The 18,012-nt window shown below is 40.0% G+C and overlaps 1 non-coding gene across 1 annotated transcript; it reads left to right on the top strand.

Moving 5' to 3' along the window:
* The first annotated feature begins 16,258 nt into the window (after nucleotides 1–16,258).
* On the top strand, nucleotides 16,259–16,364 carry LOC145621829 (small nucleolar RNA R71). The gene has a single exon (XR_014108623.1). It is a non-coding gene; the product is annotated as a small nucleolar RNA R71 (small nucleolar RNA).
* The last annotated feature ends 1,648 nt before the right edge of the window (nucleotides 16,365–18,012 follow it).

Below are 18,012 nucleotides of genomic sequence, written 5' to 3'. Positions count from 1 at the left end.
TCAATCAAATGCATAAGCTGCTGCTCTTCCCTAATTCTGCTGCCAGCCTAACCTACACCACCCTTCTTCTTAACCTACACCACAACGCGCAGCACAACTCACCCACAAATACACCAGCAGCATCTCCCCTGCTCCTAGCCACCTCTCGCAATCCCATCACCAGCCACAAAAACAACAACGATAACTGCAACATCAACAACAACTTCTATCAGCCAACACCAACATCGCAACTCCCCTAATTCTACCACAACCACCACCAATTAAACCCCGCAACTCACGCAGCACAAAGCTCAACCTCCCCTGCTGCTCCAACCTCAACAACACCTCACGCACCCATCTCTCCTGTTCCCTTGCTTCACCCCGCAACACCACACACACACCACAGCATCAACCACCTCCAATCATCACCAGAAATTACCACCGAAACCACCACGCAACACCACCAACAGCAACACCAATTACAACCAGCAGCAACCCCTGCTCCAATTCACACACCTCGCGCAACCCCAACAACCACCAGCAATCACAACCACAACTCACAATCAACCAGCCGTACACAGCCACCACAATTACCTTCTCCCGCACCACCTCAACAACAACAAAACGACCACCAACAATCAGCAGCTTCAACCAATGCAACTCCAATTGCGACTACCCAGACCTTCGCGGCCGCGCAACTCTGTCAGAAGGCGCACAAATTGAGTCCAAAATCAGAGTCGAGGCAAAAGCTATCGCGCGACCTCTGTGCGACGTCTGTGCGGGCGCGCAATTATGGGTTAATCACGAGCTTCTCACGCGAGTTTTAATGAAAATTTAACGGCCTTGATTGATTGAAGCTGATCGACGGTGATGATTGATGATGGTGAATGGCGGTTGAATGGTGGTGATGGTGATGAATGGAAATCAGGGAGCCGAAGAGAAGGAAATAGGGTCTGATGGTTCGTGATTTTTGGGGGAATTGGTGGGTTTTATTTTTATTTCTTTTTCTTTTCCTTTTCTTATTTTCTTTTCTCTTTATTTCTTTTCTCTTTTATTTTCTTTTTATTTCCTTTTCTTTCTTTATTTATTTTCCTCTTTTATTTTTCTATTTTTCCTAGTTTTATGAAGTGAGTATAAATACCCATTTTTGGGGGTAATTAAAGGGGGGATCCATTTTTTTTCTACTCTCTAATTAGTTTTAGGAGAGCTTCTCTCTCTAGGTTTAGCTTAGGATTAGAGTAGTTTAGAGAGAGAAAGTGAGGGTTTCACCATTGTTGAGCTTGGATTTTGAAGAAGAAGATTGATCATCTTGTTTGTAGACTCTCATCTTCAATCAATGAGAATCTCTAACTCTCTCTCCTCTATTTTTATTGCTTTCTTTTGATTATTATTTTTGTTGTTGGTATTGCTTGTTAATCATGTTGATTCTTGGTTATTTGTTAATTAATCTTGTTATTATCATGATTAGTGAGTAATTTCCCCATTAAGGGGATGGTTGTGGTGTAGTTGGATTTTGAGCATGTTCTAGGTTTAGAGTTGATTTATTTGTGATTAAAGTCTTTATATGCTTGATATTCTTTAGTCTTCTTGCAAGTGCACATTGTTGGTTGATTAAAGGTGAATCTTTGCTAACAAGGAACGGAAGTTGACTTAGTTAAGGTTCATTATTATCGATTGTTATTTGATAGTACCTCCTAGTATATGGTTCTAATGTGGAAGCATAGAGGCTATGTTAGGAGAAGCCAATTGACCCCGGAAGGCGGCTAGATTGGACTCTTTTATTTCGATATTTGAGCATGTTTAGTTCATAATTAATTCAACTTCTATGCTTTTGTTTATGTTCAAGTGAATGCTATACCTAAACCATTTCCCTTAATGTTTTATTTCTTGTTTTAGCATATTTAGACTTAAGTTTATTTATCTCCTATTCCGGACTAGCTTAATTGTCGATAACATTTGGTGGTGTTTATCCGTTCTCTGTGGTTCGACCTCTATGCTTGCCTTATACTCGTATTAGGTTTGTTTAGGTTGTATAAATTGTATTTGATCTAGGGATAGACAATTGACGACGCGTTTATTCCCTTGTCAAATTGGCGCCGTTGCCGGGGAACGGCTTCCATTACCGTTGTGTTATCTTGTTGAGACTAGTCCATTGTATATATTTTTCCTTTGATTTATTTTTGTTCTCTTTGTTTTGTTTTTGTTGTTGAAAAATGGCTTGTATTTCTATTCCTCAATTTGATAATGAACCGTTTTGGGTGTATTTTAATAGACTTGAGGATTTCTTGGATGGTGTTAAGGATTTTACCAAGGGTGATTATTGTGAAATCATTAATTTGGGATTAAATGAGCATTTTAGAGGAGTGGTTGATAATATGCTAAATGGTGATCTTGAAACTATGTCTTTGGATAAAGCTTGGGATTTCTATTCATGGTTAGCTAGGGATAATTATGATTGGGAGAGGGCCAATCATGTGACTTATGTTCGGGATTCTCATGCTTTTAATGTTGATGCTAATTGTCATGATTTGTCTAATATGAATTCCCATGATGTGCTTGATGCTCCCCATAGTGACCATGTAATGCATGATTTCAACTCCCCTACCTCTATAGCTCAATGTAATGAGGTACATTCTAATGATGATGAAGTGCATGTTCTTTCTCATATTGCATCCGATTTTTGCATGAATTCTAAAGGTGTGTCCCATAGTTCCCTAGATGATTCCAATGAGCAAGCTTTTGACTTGTCTATCCATGATGATTTGGACTCAATTGAGATTATGGCACAAATATTTCTTGAGTTTCAAACGGTAGCCCATAACCTTATGAGTGAGTTCATTGATAAGGCTTCATTAGAAAGAGATGAGTTTGAGAGAAATTTGCCCCCATTCACTCCTGATTTTGAGATGGTAGGCCTTGAGAAAGGTATGGGAGATGTTGTTCAAGATGGTGAAGAGGAGGTTGAGGTTGAATCATTTGGAGTTTTTGAGCTTGAGGGAGATGTAGATCGTGAGGGTTCTTCATTTGAGGATTCCATGATTGATTTCCATGCCCTCATTAGTGATGTGAGACCTTGTGGTGAGGGAATAGCTACCCCTTTTCCCCTTTCTCATACACCTTTCTCCCAAAGGTTTAACCATATCCCCTACTATCCTATGTTCCTCCCATCTTTTCTCAAAGAACCGCTTAGGAATCCTCTTCCTATCCATGCTTCCGAAGCCCCCAACTCTTTTATTATTGATGAGGAAAAGAGTTATAATGCCAACCAAAAAGATTTTTGTGAGGATAGTTTGCCTCCCTATCTTTCTTTTTCTTCTTATTTTGTTGATTTTTCTTTTGATTCTTTTACTTTTTCTTTTCCCCCTTCTCTCAAACATAAAGTCTCCTTGCACTTTATGTTTGCTTGTCATATGAGCATCGCCTATGCTCTATTTCTCGATATGTTTGCCGGTGCATATGACAAGCTTTTGCGTTCTTTGTCGGGTTATTTCCTAGATTGGTCATGCTTGGACGTTAAACAAGCCTTTGCGGGAAGTAACCCGTGTTTTATTGCTTTCATTTTCTTTTGTCTTTAGATTAGATTTTCTCTCATGGACGTGTTTGTGTTCCTTGCTAGGTACACAACTTGATATACTCTTGCGCATTGGTGATGTTCAAGAATCAAGGAAATGTGCCTCAACTTACATATCATGTGGAATTCAAGCCTTATTTGTAGAGATTGTGGCTCATATGAGGTTATTTCCGGTTCTTGTGTGATTTTGCATTTATCCCATATCCGGTAATATCCTTCCTTTCCCTCTCTCTCATTATTGTGACTTGAAGATCATGTGTTGGTAATGTTGGATAAATTTTTCCTTGTTTTCCCCTCCTTGGTTTCATCGTTTATGATTTGAGAGCTTGGTTTCATTCAAGCTTGGGGGAGGGTATTCTATCATGTTTGGTGGGATGTTGATTCATATATGTCATGCACTTGAGTATATGCATTTCCATGTTTTTCATGCTTTTGGAAAATCCAAAAATATTTTTGTTTACTTCAAGGCAAGTTTAGCAAAATGTGTTTTGTTTGTACTTATTTTGGACATTATATCTTTTGGATTTGTTTACTCTTGAATGCCTTTCTTCCTAAGTGGTTAATGTGTGCACGGTTTGAGAGTGTCATTGGTTGACTCTAGGATATTACATGCTAAGGTAGCCGGGTTAAGAACTTTTAGGGCGCCATGAAGCCCTAGTTCACGTGGTATGTGGTAAGATGGTGTTGCTCTCTATAGTGGATTTGGCACCCTTAGTTGGTATTTGCTTAGTTATAATCCCGTGTGAGGTAACATTGTTCTAGCCTTCATCACTTTGTTGTGTGGCACATTTGGATCCTTAACTATGCATGTCTTGATCCTTGTTTTGATCTATAGCTCCCAAGATCGTGACCGAAGCACTCTAGGGGAGGAAAAGGGCACTTCTTTCTCATTTTTCTTTATCTTCTTTTTATTTTGTTACAAATTTGATTTTCTACTTTGCATAAACCTACTTGCTAACCAATTTGAGCCTTATGTTTCCCGCTCTTGTTTCAACCACATTACAAACCTAATGGCCTATGTTTACCAACCTTTTAGTTAGTGAAGCATTGGCATGTGAGGTTTGAGTTTTGAGTTGTTGATCATAGACAAGATGCATTTTGAGATTTGATTAGAGTTGAGCTTGTAACGAAATATGCAAATTTATGGAAATCAAATGAAGTTTCAAGAAAAAGCCGCCCAAAGTTAAAAAGGCAAGGACAATAAATAAAGTTAAAAAAAAGTGAAAAAAAAAACAAAAAAAAACAAAAACAACAAAAATATTTTAGATGGAGTCATTTTCTTCCTTAGTTTAAGCATTGAGGACAATGCTTTGTTCAAGCTTGGGGGGAATATTGTGTGTTTGTGTTGAATAAGCTTGGGGGAATGGCATTAGTGGTATTTTTGCTTGATATTTAGTGAATTCTTGAGTTATTTTTGAGTGTCGGCCGCACTTTTTGCTTCACTTAGGAATTATCACCAAATTTAAAATTTTTACCCCGCCTTAACCCTTAGCCTTACGTTACAACCAATAAAAAGACCCTTAGACTCTAGTGGGATAGGTCAAAAGAACGATGGAGGGAGATAGACTTCAAACCTATGGAAAGAGTATGCATAGTTGAGATGTCGGGATTACCTTCTCAAATTTGTCATTTCTTTATATTTTTCCGGTTCCTTCCTGGAATCTTGAGAAGCTAGCTTAAGGGTTGATTTGAAGCTAGTGGAGAGAACGTGGCCCGTTTGGTTGGGGCTAGGGTGGATTGAAACCTAAGTAGTTCTCTATGCTTAGCATGTGTTATGTTTCAATCAACCATTGACATCTTGGAACGTGCATACATTTGTCCATTTAGAAAGGTTTGCATTCATTAGTACTTGTCCTTATCTCTTGTCCATATATAAGCTTGTGTTTTGCTTTTTCTCTTCGTGTTTCCTTTCCTTTTCCTTTTGTTGCCTTGCCTTGGCTTTTGTCGAGAGTTGTGGGGTAAGCTCTTAGGAAACCCTCACGAGACCTCACTCGTCCTCATAGGCGACTTTGGGGTTTTAAGGGCTTGTTGTAGCTAAAAACAACCGTGATTCCTACGACAGTGAGTTAGTGTACATTCTTTCTCTTTGTTTCTATTTTTGTTTCTTTTGCTTTCAATAATTCCTTCTTGTTCTCTTTTGTCTTAGCTTTGCTCGAGGACGAGCAAAGGTTTAGTTTGGGGGAATTTGATGAGTGACATTTATGTCACTCCTAAGGAGTAGTTTTAGAGTCTTTTCCGTGTTTATTTTCCCTTATTTTCCTTTTATTCTCTTGTTTTCTCTTTAATAAAGTTTCTAGTTTATTTTGGTAATTTTGGTGTGTTTTAGTTTATTTTCTTTATTTTATTAGTTTTAGTCTATTTTCCTATTTTATTTTATTTATTTCTATTTTATTTATTTTATTTTATTTGTCTTGGTTTTATTTTATTTCGTCCTTTTTCTATTTTCATTTTTATTTATTTCTATTTTATTTATCTTATTCTATGTCCCGGTTCTCCAATGTGTATTTTTGGTTGTGTAGGTATGTTTTCGGGTTGAAGCACGGATTTCAAAGTCAAGTGGTTTGCATTGGATGTTCGAGACCCGAGTCAATCAAATGCATAAGCTGCTGCTCTTCCCTAATTCTGCTGCCAGCCTAACCTACACCACCCTTCTTCTTAACCTACACCACAACGCGCAGCACAACTCACCCACAAATACACCAGCAGCATCTCCCCTGCTCCTAGCCACCTCTCGCAATCCCATCACCAGCCACAAAAACAACAACGATAACTGCAACATCAACAACAACTTCCATCAGCCAACACCAACATCGCAACTCCCCTAATTCTACCACAACCACCACCAATTAAACCCCGCAACTCACGCAGCACAAAGCTCAACCTCCCCTGCTGCTCCAACCTCAACAACACCTCACGCACCCATCTCCCCTGTTCCCTTGCTTCACCCCGCAACACCACACACACACCACAGCATCAACCACCTCCAATCATCACCAGAAATTACCACCGAAACCACCACGCAACACCACCAACAACAACACCAATTACAACCAGCAGCAACCCCTGCTCCAATTCACACACCTCGCGCAACCCCAACACCCACCAGCAATCACAGCCACAACTCACAATCAACCAGCCGTACACAGCCACCACAATTACCTTCCCCCGCACCACCTCAACAACAACAAAACGACCACCAACAATCAGCAGCTTCAACCAACGCAACTCCAATTGCGACTACCCAGACCTTCGCGGCCGCGCAACTCTGTCAGAAGGCGCACAAATTGAGTCCAAAATCAGAGTCGAGGCAGAAGCTATCGCGCGACCTCTGTGCGACGTCTGTGCGGGCGCGCAATTATGGGTTAATCACGAGCTTCTCACGCGAGTTTTAATGAAAATTTAACGGCCTTGATTGATTGAAGCTGATCGACGGTGATGATTGATGATGGTGAATGGCGGTTGAATGGTGGTGATGGTGATGAATGGAAATCAGGGAGCCGAAGAGAAGGAAATAGGGTCTGATGGTTCGTGATTTTTGGGGGAATTGGTGGGTTTTATTTTTATTTCTTTTTCTTTTCCTTTTCTTATTTTCTTTTCTCTTTATTTCTTTTCTCTTTTATTTTCTTTTTATTTCCTTTTCTTTCTTTATTTATTTTCTTCTTTTATTTTTCTATTTTTCCTAGTTTTATGAAGTGAGTATAAATACCCATTTTTGGGGGTAATTAAAGGGGGGATCCATTTTTTTTCTACTCTCTAATTAGTTTTAGGAGAGCTTCTCTCTCTAGGTTTAGCTTAGGATTAGAGTAGTTTAGAGAGAGAAAGTGAGGGTTTCACCATTGTTGATCTTGGATTTTGAAGAAGAAGATTGATCATCTTGTTTGTAGACTCTCATCTTCAATCAATGAGAATCTCTAACTCTCTCTCCTCTATTTTTATTGCTTTCTTTTGATTATTATTTTTGTTGTTGGTATTGCTTGTTAATCATGTTGATTCTTGGTTATTTGTTAATTAATCTTGTTATTATCATGATTAGTGAGTAATTTCCCCATTAAGGGGATGGTTGTGGTGTAGTTGGATTTTGAGCATGTTCTAGGTTTAGAGTTGATTTATTTGTGATTAAAGTCTTTATATGCTTGATATTCTTTAGTCTTCTTGCAAGTGCACATTGTTGGTTGATTAAAGGTGAATCTTTGCTAACAAGGAACGGAAGTTGACTTAGTTAAGGTTCATTATTATCGATTGTTATTTGATAGTACCTCCTAGTATATGGTTCTAATGTGGAAGCATAGAGGCTATGTTAGGAGAAGCCAATTGACCCCGGAAGGCGGCTAGATTGGACTCTTTTATTTCGATATTTGAGCATCTTTAGTTCATAATTAATTCAACTTCTATGCTTTTGTTTATGTTCAAGTGAATGCTATACCTAAACCATTTCCCTTAATGTTTTATTTCTTGTTTTAGCATATTTAGACTTAAGTTTATTTATCTCCTATTCCGGACTAGCTTAATTGTCGATAACATTTGGAGGTGTTTATCCGTTCTCTGTGGTTCAACCCCTATGCTTGCTTTATACTCGTATTAGGTTTGTTTAGGTTGTATAAATTGTATTTGATCTAGGGATAGACAATTGACGACGCGTTTATTCCCTTGTCATGTTCATTACCGCCGCATTAGGGAGAATGCAACGGTGTTTACCCTTGACCAACCAAGAGTATGTGGTGACATTACCACGGAGTTCCACAAGCATTTGCATTGAGGCAAGTCCTTGAAGGTCAAGGACATTGGACCCATTCACCGGGGTTAATTGCTCAACCCAATCAGTGAAACCCAAAGACTTGGCAATTATTGTGATCATGCCACCACATTTTATCTCCCCTCTCAACTCCGTACTCCTCTTAATCTCAAGGCACCTTTGGATAAACAACATATTCACATTACCCTCAAGGTCTCCCTCAAATCGGGAAGCTATAAAGAGGCATTTGATCTCCTCTTTTGTTAGCTTCCCGAGATCTTGTTTCGAGAAACAAGCATACCCCATAATTCTCATGAATATACGGAGTACGGGGTGGACAATGTGGCTAGCATGGATACCCCGCGATAGTATTCCACCAATTTTGCTCTTCGTAGCTAGAAAGGTAGAAACTATCGGGGTTGTCTATTTGATTATACACGGGCCACTCAAATATTTCATTGAGGCGAGTTAAGGTTAAAGTTTTTTCTTGATTGAAAAGTCTAAACTTAATCTCACACTCAAGAGGCTCTCCCTCACCATTGATTCGGCGCATGGTTAGGGTTGAAAGGAACTCGAGAGTGATCGATTCGTAGGTTAGCTCCCTCTTCTTGAGGAAGTTTAACCATCCGAAATTATCCGCCACTCGCCGAATTCCTTCATCTATACCTAAGAGATGGCAAGTTGTTTGGCCATAAAATCTTGTAGGAAGGATTTTTCGTTTTGAAAGCTCGGAGTGATACTTTTTGAATTTTTCGGGAATTCTAATGGGAGGAGGAGCATTGTCTTGGTTTTGTGTTTGGCTTTGGTTTTGGTTTTCGGGTATTTGGATGCCGAAAGTCTTTCTTTTCTTTCCTCTCGCACCTCCAAATAATCTTAGCACCATCTTGACAAATGCGGAATAAGGAATAAAAAGGGGTTCACTCAAAGCACCTCACACAAACACCAAAATTCAATAAACACAACCTCCTTAACTTCAGACCCCCAAATTAATCCAAGGTACCTGCTCACAATTCTATAATAATTCCACACAACAATTCTATAACAATCTCAACACAACAATTCTCACACAAAAATTCACAAATTCACAAACTATAATCAATTTTTCATGCACAAGCCATTCCCTTACTCCACAATTATCCACAAAAATCAACAATTTAATTATCAAAGGCAAGAAAATTTGTTTAAATCACCTAATCATGCAACTAATTACACAACATTCATGAAATAAACAAATTGAGAGAAATATTGAAGAAAAACCCTTAGGTTTAAGAGGGAAAGTGAAGTAAGTAAGAAGATTATACCACTTAGAGTATGAAAATACTCTAAAATCCTCCAATTTACCCAAATTTTTCCTTTACTAACAAGCTTGGCCCCTTTCCCTTTTGATTTTCTTCAATTCCCATTTGTGGGTCTTCGAAAATTTTGCCCAAATTTTTGTAAAATTGTGGTTTTTGGAGAGAGAATTTGATGTAGATTAAGAATTTGTGAATTTTGATTGAAGAAAGTTGAGATTTGATGATGAAAATGAAGAGAGAAGTTGGAGAATATGAGGTTTTTAGAGAGAGAAGTAGATGGGAAGGAGGAGAGAGAGTATGAATGTTTGAATGAGGGGTAAAGTGATAAAAAGAGAGAAAAATTCCTCTTTTTTTTACCCGGACAGGTAGGAGCGGGCGTGCAGAGAGGTTGGAGCGCCCGCTCCTAAACGAAATTGGGTTTCTGCCCTTTCCTGACCCAGCTTGGAGCGAGCGTGCAGAGAAGATGGAGCGCCCGCTCCTAATCGAAATGGAGTTCCTGCACAATTTTTCCAAAGCTTGGAGCGGGCGTGCAGGTAGGATGGAGCGCCCGCTCCTGAAGATGACTTAAGTTCCTAATTTATGCTTGACATTTGGAGCGGGCGTGCAGGTATGCTGGAGTTCCCGCTCCTAAAGGTGCCTGAAGTTCCTGTTTTGTATGGACAGTTAGGAGCGGGCGTGCAGTTTCTCAAGAGCGCCCGCTCCTACCAGTCTTGAAGCCTACTGTTTCTTTCATTAAGCTTGGAGCGGGCGTGCAGTTGTGTTGGAGCGCCCGCTCCTAACTGTTAACAGCTTCTTGTTTTGTTTTCTTCGGCTCTTTTTGCTTCAAGTTCCTATATCAAAACCACAAGAATATAAATTCAACAATATTGGCCAAAATCAGATATTCCCAACACTCTTATTCTTTTCTTCTCTCATTTATTGTTTTATTTTTCACTCCTTTTATTTTCTTGACTCTCTCTTCTCTCTCTCTCTTTTTTTTTCTTTTTTTTTTTACTCGGGTTTCCTCCCGGAAGCGCTTCTTTAACGTCAATAGCTTGACGACCTCCACACTCAGGAGGTAAGATTACATTGAGTTGATTCTAAAACACCCACATGAGCACCCTCGTAGTAAAGCTTGAGGCGATGCCCATTCACCTTGAAAGATCTCTTGCCGTCCATATCCCAAACATCCACGGCTCCATGAGGAAACACTTCCTTGAGAACAAAAGGTCCACTACACCTTGATAAAAGTTTCCCGGGAAACAATTTTATCCTAGAGTTGTAGAGGAGTACCTTATCGCCTTTTAGAAATGCTTTCTTTTCAATGTTCCGGTCGTGGCATTCCTTAGTGCGATTTCTATAGTTGCTAGCACACTGATAGGCTTCCAACCTTAGCTCTTCAAGCTCATGCAAATCAAGCCATCTTTGCTCTCCCGCGCTAGCCAAGTCGAAATTAATCTTCTTGATCGCCCATTGGGTCCGGTGCTCAAGCTCCACCGGTAGATGACAAGATTTTCCATACAGTAGACGGTATGGAGTTGTGCCTATTGGGGTCTTGTACGCCGTTCTATATGCCCATAGAGCGTCATCAAGCTTTTCCGACCAATCCTTCTTATTCTCAGCAATCGTCTTCTCGAGGATTAGCCTTATTTGACGGTTAGACACTTCCGCTTGTCCACTTGTTTGTTAGCATCTTTTGGTGGACCTCGTGCTTTTTTAGCATCTTTTGAAAAGCACTATGAATAAAATGTAAACCATTGTCACTCACCACCGCCCTTGGAATACCGAATCTTGGAAATATGACTTTTTTGAACATCTTCATGACAACCTTGTGGTCATTAGTTAGGGAGGCAATGGCTTCCACCCATTTTGATACATAGTCGACCGCCACAAGGATGTATTGATTTCCATAAGAATTTGGGAATGGCCCCATGAAATCCATACCTCATACATCAAATACCTCAAGCTCAAGAATCGGTTGTTGAGGCATCTCATTGCGCTTGGATATGTTGCCGGTTCGTTGACACCGGTCACAAGTCTTCACAAATCCCCAAGCGTCCTTGAAAATGTGAGGCCACCACAAACCGCTATGCAAGATTTTCAATGCTGTTTTGTTGGCTCCCATATGCCCTCCACATGGATCGGAATGGCACATCTTGAGCACTCCTTGCACTTGTTCATCCGGGACACACCTACGGAGCAAACCATCTACTCCTCATTTGTAGAGAATGGGATCATCCCATACATAATGTCTTGCTTCCCTTTTTAGCTTCTTCCTTTATTCTTGGAGAAATCGGGTGGGCATTCTCCACAAGCCAAGTAGTTCACCAAGTCGGCGAACCAAGGAAGCTCCTTTTCATTCAAGATGTAAAGCACATCATCTCTCAATTCATCACATATAGGGAATTCATCATCTCTAGCTTGCACATTCTCTAGTCGGGAAAGATGGTCCGCAACCACATTCTCGGCCCCCTTTTTATCACGGATTTCAACATCAAATTGTTGGAGGGATAGGACCCACCGAAGAAGACGTGGCTTGGATTCTTTCTTTGCAATAAGGTACCTAATGGCTGCGTGATCGGTATAAACAATAGTTTTGGAACCAATGAGGTAGTTCCAAAACTTCTTAAAAGCATGAACCACGGCAAGAAACTCTTTCTCCGTTGTGGTGTAGTTCCGTTGAGCTTCATTCAAGGTCTTAGACATGTAGTAAATCACGTGAAGCTTCTTCTCTACCCTTTGCCCCAATACTCCTCCAATCGCAACATCACTTGCATCGCACATAAGTTCAAATGGCAAATCCCATCTTGGCCCTTGCACAATTGGAGTTGAGATTAAAGCCTCCTTTTATTTGTTGAAAGCTTGGAGATACTTTTCATCAAAAATAAAGATGGCATCCTTTTGAAGAAGAGCATTTAGGGGTCTAGCGATTTGTGAGAAATCCTTGATGAATCTCCTATAGAACCCGGCATGCCCCAAAAATGACCTTACTCCTCTCACATTGATTGGTGGCGGTAGCTTCTCTATCACTTCAACTTTGGCCTTGTCGACCTCAATCCCTTTGCTTGAAATCTTGTGACCAAGGACAATTCCCTCTTCCACCACAAAGTGGCATTTTTCCCAATTCAAAACCAAATTGACCTTCTCACATCTTGCCAAGCACTTGCCACAAACAATCCTCGAATGAAAGGCCCCCTACCGAGAAATCATCCATGAAAACTTCCATTTCGGCTTCAAGCATGTCCCCAAAAATACTCATCATGCATCTTTGGAAGGTTGCCGGTGTGTTGCAAAGCCCGAAGGGCATTCTCCTATATGCAAAAGTTCCATAGGGACAAGTAAAAGTTGTTTTCTCTTGGTCATCCGGGTTTATAGGGATTTGAAAGAAACCCGAATAACCATCAAGAAAGCAATAATACTTGTGCTTGGTTAGTCTTTCAAGCATTTGGTCGATAAAAGGGAGAGGAAAATGATCCTTGTTGGTGGATGCATTTAGACGCCTATAGTCTATGCACATCCTCCAACCGGTCACCGTTCTAGTTGAAATGAGATCACCATTCTCATTTTCAGCTACGGTCATTCCTCCCTTTTTAGGGACCACATGAACGGGGGAAACCCATCTAGAACTCGAAATGGGGAAGATGATGCCGGCATCAAGGAGTTTGGTGATTTCTTTCTTCACCACCTCCCCCATTTGAGGATTAAGTTTCCTTTGCCTCTCAATGGAAGGCTTAGCACCCTCCTCAAGTGTTATGTGGTGCATACATAAAGCGAGACTAATACCTTTGAGGTTATCTATGGTATAGCCTAAAGCACCTTGGTGGTCTTTCAAAACACCACATAACATTTGAGTTTGGCACTCGTTCAAAGAAGAATTCACAATAACCGGAAAAGTTGAATCGGGGCCCAAAAACTCATACCTTAGGTGTGATGGTAGAGGTTTCAACTCTACCATTGGAACACCCTTACCTTTTCTTGAGGTAGCTACTTCTAATGCATCATGTGTTGTGATTCCCATGCACACTTGTTCATCGCTTGATTTCGTACTTCCTTCAAGCATCTCTTCATACAATGCCATCTCTTTGCTTTGGTCACCTATCTTTTCCTTGTTCAAAAGGACATTCTCAAGGGCATCGTTAGTAGTGAGCAAGTGCTCATTCATAGAAGTTACAATATAATTAATAGTATCAATCATCATGCAATTATCAAGATTAGAGCTTGGATATTTCATGCTCTCATTCAAATCAAATTCTATTACCTCATCTCCTACTTTTAGTGAAATTTTAGCACTTTTAACATCTATTACAGCACCTGAAGTAGCAAGAAAAGGTCTTCCTAGAATTATTGGAATGTTAACATCTTCGTCCATCTCTAACACAACAAAATCCACCGGGATTACAAACTTTCCCACCCTTACAGGAACATCCTCTACCTTACCCTTTGGGTTGAAGAAACCGTAATAAGGATTCTTGGGGCATGCGAGGTCTGTGGGGATTCAGAAAAAAAAGGAGTAGACATTCTTGGAAAAATGCAAAATCTAGGTCCCTAATTTGTTCAACAAAATGCTTGGCAGAGCTGCAAAAACAGCAATAAGATCCAAGGCTCAGTTGAGCAGTTTAGGGGGAAACCCGGTTATGGCACAAGAAGGCGGAGATTGATCAGAAAAAGGCCGAGTACCAGGCAAATCCACTTCTCGTTATCTTGTTCCTGGTCAAGCTCCCGTACCCGCTCCTTATTCCCATTCTCCTCATCGAATTAAAGTAAGGTTTCTTTCGTAAGAAAGAATTGCATTAGCTGTTCTTCGTTCATTGATTTCTAGACTCTCTTCACAGTTCTCTATGAAGGATCTAGTGGGCGTACTGTTGGACCTGTCCACTCAAGGCATTGCGAGCAAATGGTTTTTGATCACAGATGTCGTCTTGAGAGTTCCATCCTCACCCGGGCTTAGCTCTTTGAAGCAATAGAGCGATCGGCCAACTGTAGGGTGATGTTGGTGGGTAGAAGTTCCCCTATCCCAAGTCTTTCTTATACCGAGTATGGCATTAGGCTAACACTAGCCCCTAGGTCACACAAAGCATTATCAATTTGCATCTTGTATATTGCACATGGGATAGAAAAGTTACCGGGGTCTTTCAATTTGGGTGGCATCTTGTTCATGATAATTGCACTACAATTCTCGGTGAGATTCACCGTTTCAACCAATTCACACTTTCTCCTTCCACTCAAAATGTGTTTTAAAAACCTAACATAATTAGGCATTTGCTTGATAGCATCGGTAAAAGGAATTGAAAGATGAATTTGCTTCAATGTCTCAAGAAACTTTCCAAATTGCACATCTAATTTGTTTCTAACAAATTAATGAAGATATGGTTGCTTTTGCAATTGTTTTGTTTCTCTCTCTTTTCTCTTTTCTCTTCACTCTCTTTTTCAAAATCATTCTCTTTTTCAAACTCTTTTTCTTTCTCACATTCTTTTTCTCTTTCACTCTCTTGATTTTTCTCTTTTTCTTGCTCACAATCACTCTCAAGGGGAGGCTCACTCATGTTCACTCTTTCATTACTTTTCTTAGGAGCGCTCTCTTCCAACACCCTCCCACTCCTAGTAGATATGGCATTAACGGGCCTCTTAGGATCTAGTCCTTGGGGTGGAAGTTTGGAAGTGCTAGCCCCTTCCTTCAAAGCATTGGCGAATTGTGAAATTTGAGTTTCAAGCATTTTATTATGAGTCATTACTTCATTAAACTTCTTGTCACTCGTGGCCATGAAAGTGCTGAACAATTTAGTTTGACTTTCCATCATTTCCTCTAGATTGGACTTACTAGGTGGTGCTTGGGCATAATAGTTATCTTGGGGAGCTCTATTACCTCTCACATTTGAATTGGAAGCATTTTGATTAGAAAAACCTCTATTGTTATTGTTGTTCCAATTATTCCTATTATTAGAGTTCTCCCCTTGGTGATATTGGCCTTGATTCCCATAATTCCCTTGATTATTATGGTTATGGTTACCATAACCACCTTGTTGGTTGTAGTAACCTTGGGGATTTTGGTTCCTTTGGTTCCTATTACCCCATTGGTTTTGGTTATGGTAATCATAATCATTTCCTCTTTGGTTATAAGCATTTCACCCTTGTTCCCTTCGATTAGGTGGTAAATATCTTTGATTGTCATTCCTAGGTCTATTATCATAAGACAAAGCATTGACTTGTTCATTTTCATTATCATTACCTTCTTCATAATGGGATTAGGGTTGGGAATCATAATTACAAGAAGAGGTATCATGGTCATATGACCCACAACTTTCACAAAAGAAACACCCATGTGGCATGTTATTAGATGTAGAAGGAGAAGAGTTAGAATTCATACCTCTCCCCTTAGATTGGGAGGGATGCTCTTGTTGTGAAGTGGAAGTCTCAAGTTTTGCCTTGATAGATGTCATCTCCTTGCCAAGGTTGGCTATTTGAGATGTCAAATTATTGATGGCGTTGAGGTGATCGACGGAGTAGACCGCATTTCCTCCTTTGCTTAAAGACTCCCTCTCTCCTTCTTGCCAATTCATGTGGTGTCTCACCACATCCTCAATTATCTCGATGACTTGCTCCTCCGTTTTGTTCATAATCGGGTCACCCGCTCCTGCATCCAAGCTAGTCTTTCCTTGTGGGCTCAAGCCCCCATAGAAAATTTGAAGCACTTGATATGATGGAATGCCATGATGAGGGCACTCCCTTTGATATTCCTTGTATCGTTCCCATGCCTCATATATGGTTTCACTAGCCTTTTGACGGAAGCCTTGGATCAAAGCCCTTGCCTCGGCCGTCTTCTTTTGAGAATAGAATCTCCCTAAGAAAGCCGTGGTGACCTCGTCCCAAGTTCTCAAGGAGTTAGGCCTCACCTCCTTCTCAAGCCATTCAAAAGCCCTTCCTATTAAAGAAAAAGGAAATAGCTTTAGTCTCACAAACTCTTGAGTTACCCCATTTACCTTGATTGTGTTGCAATATTTTCGAACTCGTTCAAGTGTGCAAGAGGGCTCTCATGTTTTCCTCCACTATATTGCCTCCTTTCAATCAAATTTATCATCGCGGGCCGAATCTCGAAGTCATTGGCTTGAGTGACGGGTGGAGCAATGCCACTTAAAGCTCTATAAGCTCCCGGAGTTCCCAACTCCTTTAAAGGTCTTTGAGGTGGTGGTTCCGCGTCACTCATTTGATCTCGATCCTCCTCGAAATTGGTCTCTCTAGTTGGGGGGGAGTATTAAACGTCCTAGAACCAGCTCTTTTTCTCCTTCTATAAGTTTGCTCAATCTAGGGATCGTAAGGTACCAAGATCCTGTTATGAGTTCTGCACATACACTCTCAACAAACGCAATTAGTACCAAGGCGACAAGTGTAGCCAAAAAGAAACAATCTTTTTGAATTTTTTTTTTTTTTTGTTTTATGGTGAACTAGCTAGACTCAAGTAACCAATTAGCAATCAACAACACCGTTCCCCGGCAACGGCACCATTTTGATGGGCATTAGAACGGTCGCTCATTCCACACTCAATCAAACACATTTATTGACAAACACCTTACAAACCAAGCATAATGACAAGTAAGAGTTCGGTCCACAAGGAACGAGATATGGTTGCTAAAGATCTTAACACTTAAGCTAATTCGAAGTCAATGGTGAATTGGGGTTCGTCAAGTAGACAAACAAACTATTGTTCTAAATCAATGGATTAAAGACACTAGGGAATGAGATCCACTCAACCAAGGTAATTAGGCAAACGGGGAGTAAAATAGACAAGATATAGCAAGGACTATATGTAAAATCAACCTCATGCAATAAGAAAACAACTCACACTACTAAACTTAGATTCCTCATTAGTCTAGCAGTAGATGATACATAATCAAATTGAAATAAGTAATGACATACTCAATTTACACTTCCATGTCAAATTAGGCATATCACGCTATCAAGCTCCTAAGTCAAGGGTAGCTAATCCTATCATGAAGAACTAACAAGCAATCTCATATAATCAATTTAATTGCAATACAAACATCAATGTTTCTTCCACATTTGCATAACTAACCCAAAAGGGTGAGCTTCACCCAACCCCTAGCAAGAGGACTACTCACAACTCATGTTTATCAACATGCAATCAACAATTAGGGTTCTAACTACTTCAATAATTTGGGAAAAGTGGTTAACAATTGAAATAACTATCATCCAATAACAAATTACCAAGAACTAAGAAGATTTAAATAACATGCAAATACCAAATAAAATCTGAAATTAAGTAGAAAAAGGTTGGAGAAATTACTAACGGAAGCTTCAAATGTTGAATACAAATTGCCAAACCTTGAGAATAATTCTTGAATTTCACTAATACAATGATTTGATTTGATGAAAACTAAGCTAAATTAATTAAAAGGAATTTGAAAACTAAGAGCGGTTTCTGAAAACTAGGCTACAGTTCT

Source organism: Chenopodium album, chromosome 27 (genome assembly GCF_948465745.1).
Source record: "Chenopodium album chromosome 27, dcCheAlbu1.1, whole genome shotgun sequence".
NCBI classification, from domain to species: Eukaryota; Viridiplantae; Streptophyta; class Magnoliopsida; order Caryophyllales; family Amaranthaceae; genus Chenopodium; species Chenopodium album.
Note: the sequence above shows the minus strand (reverse complement) of the source record. Positions and strands in the feature narration are given on the sequence as shown.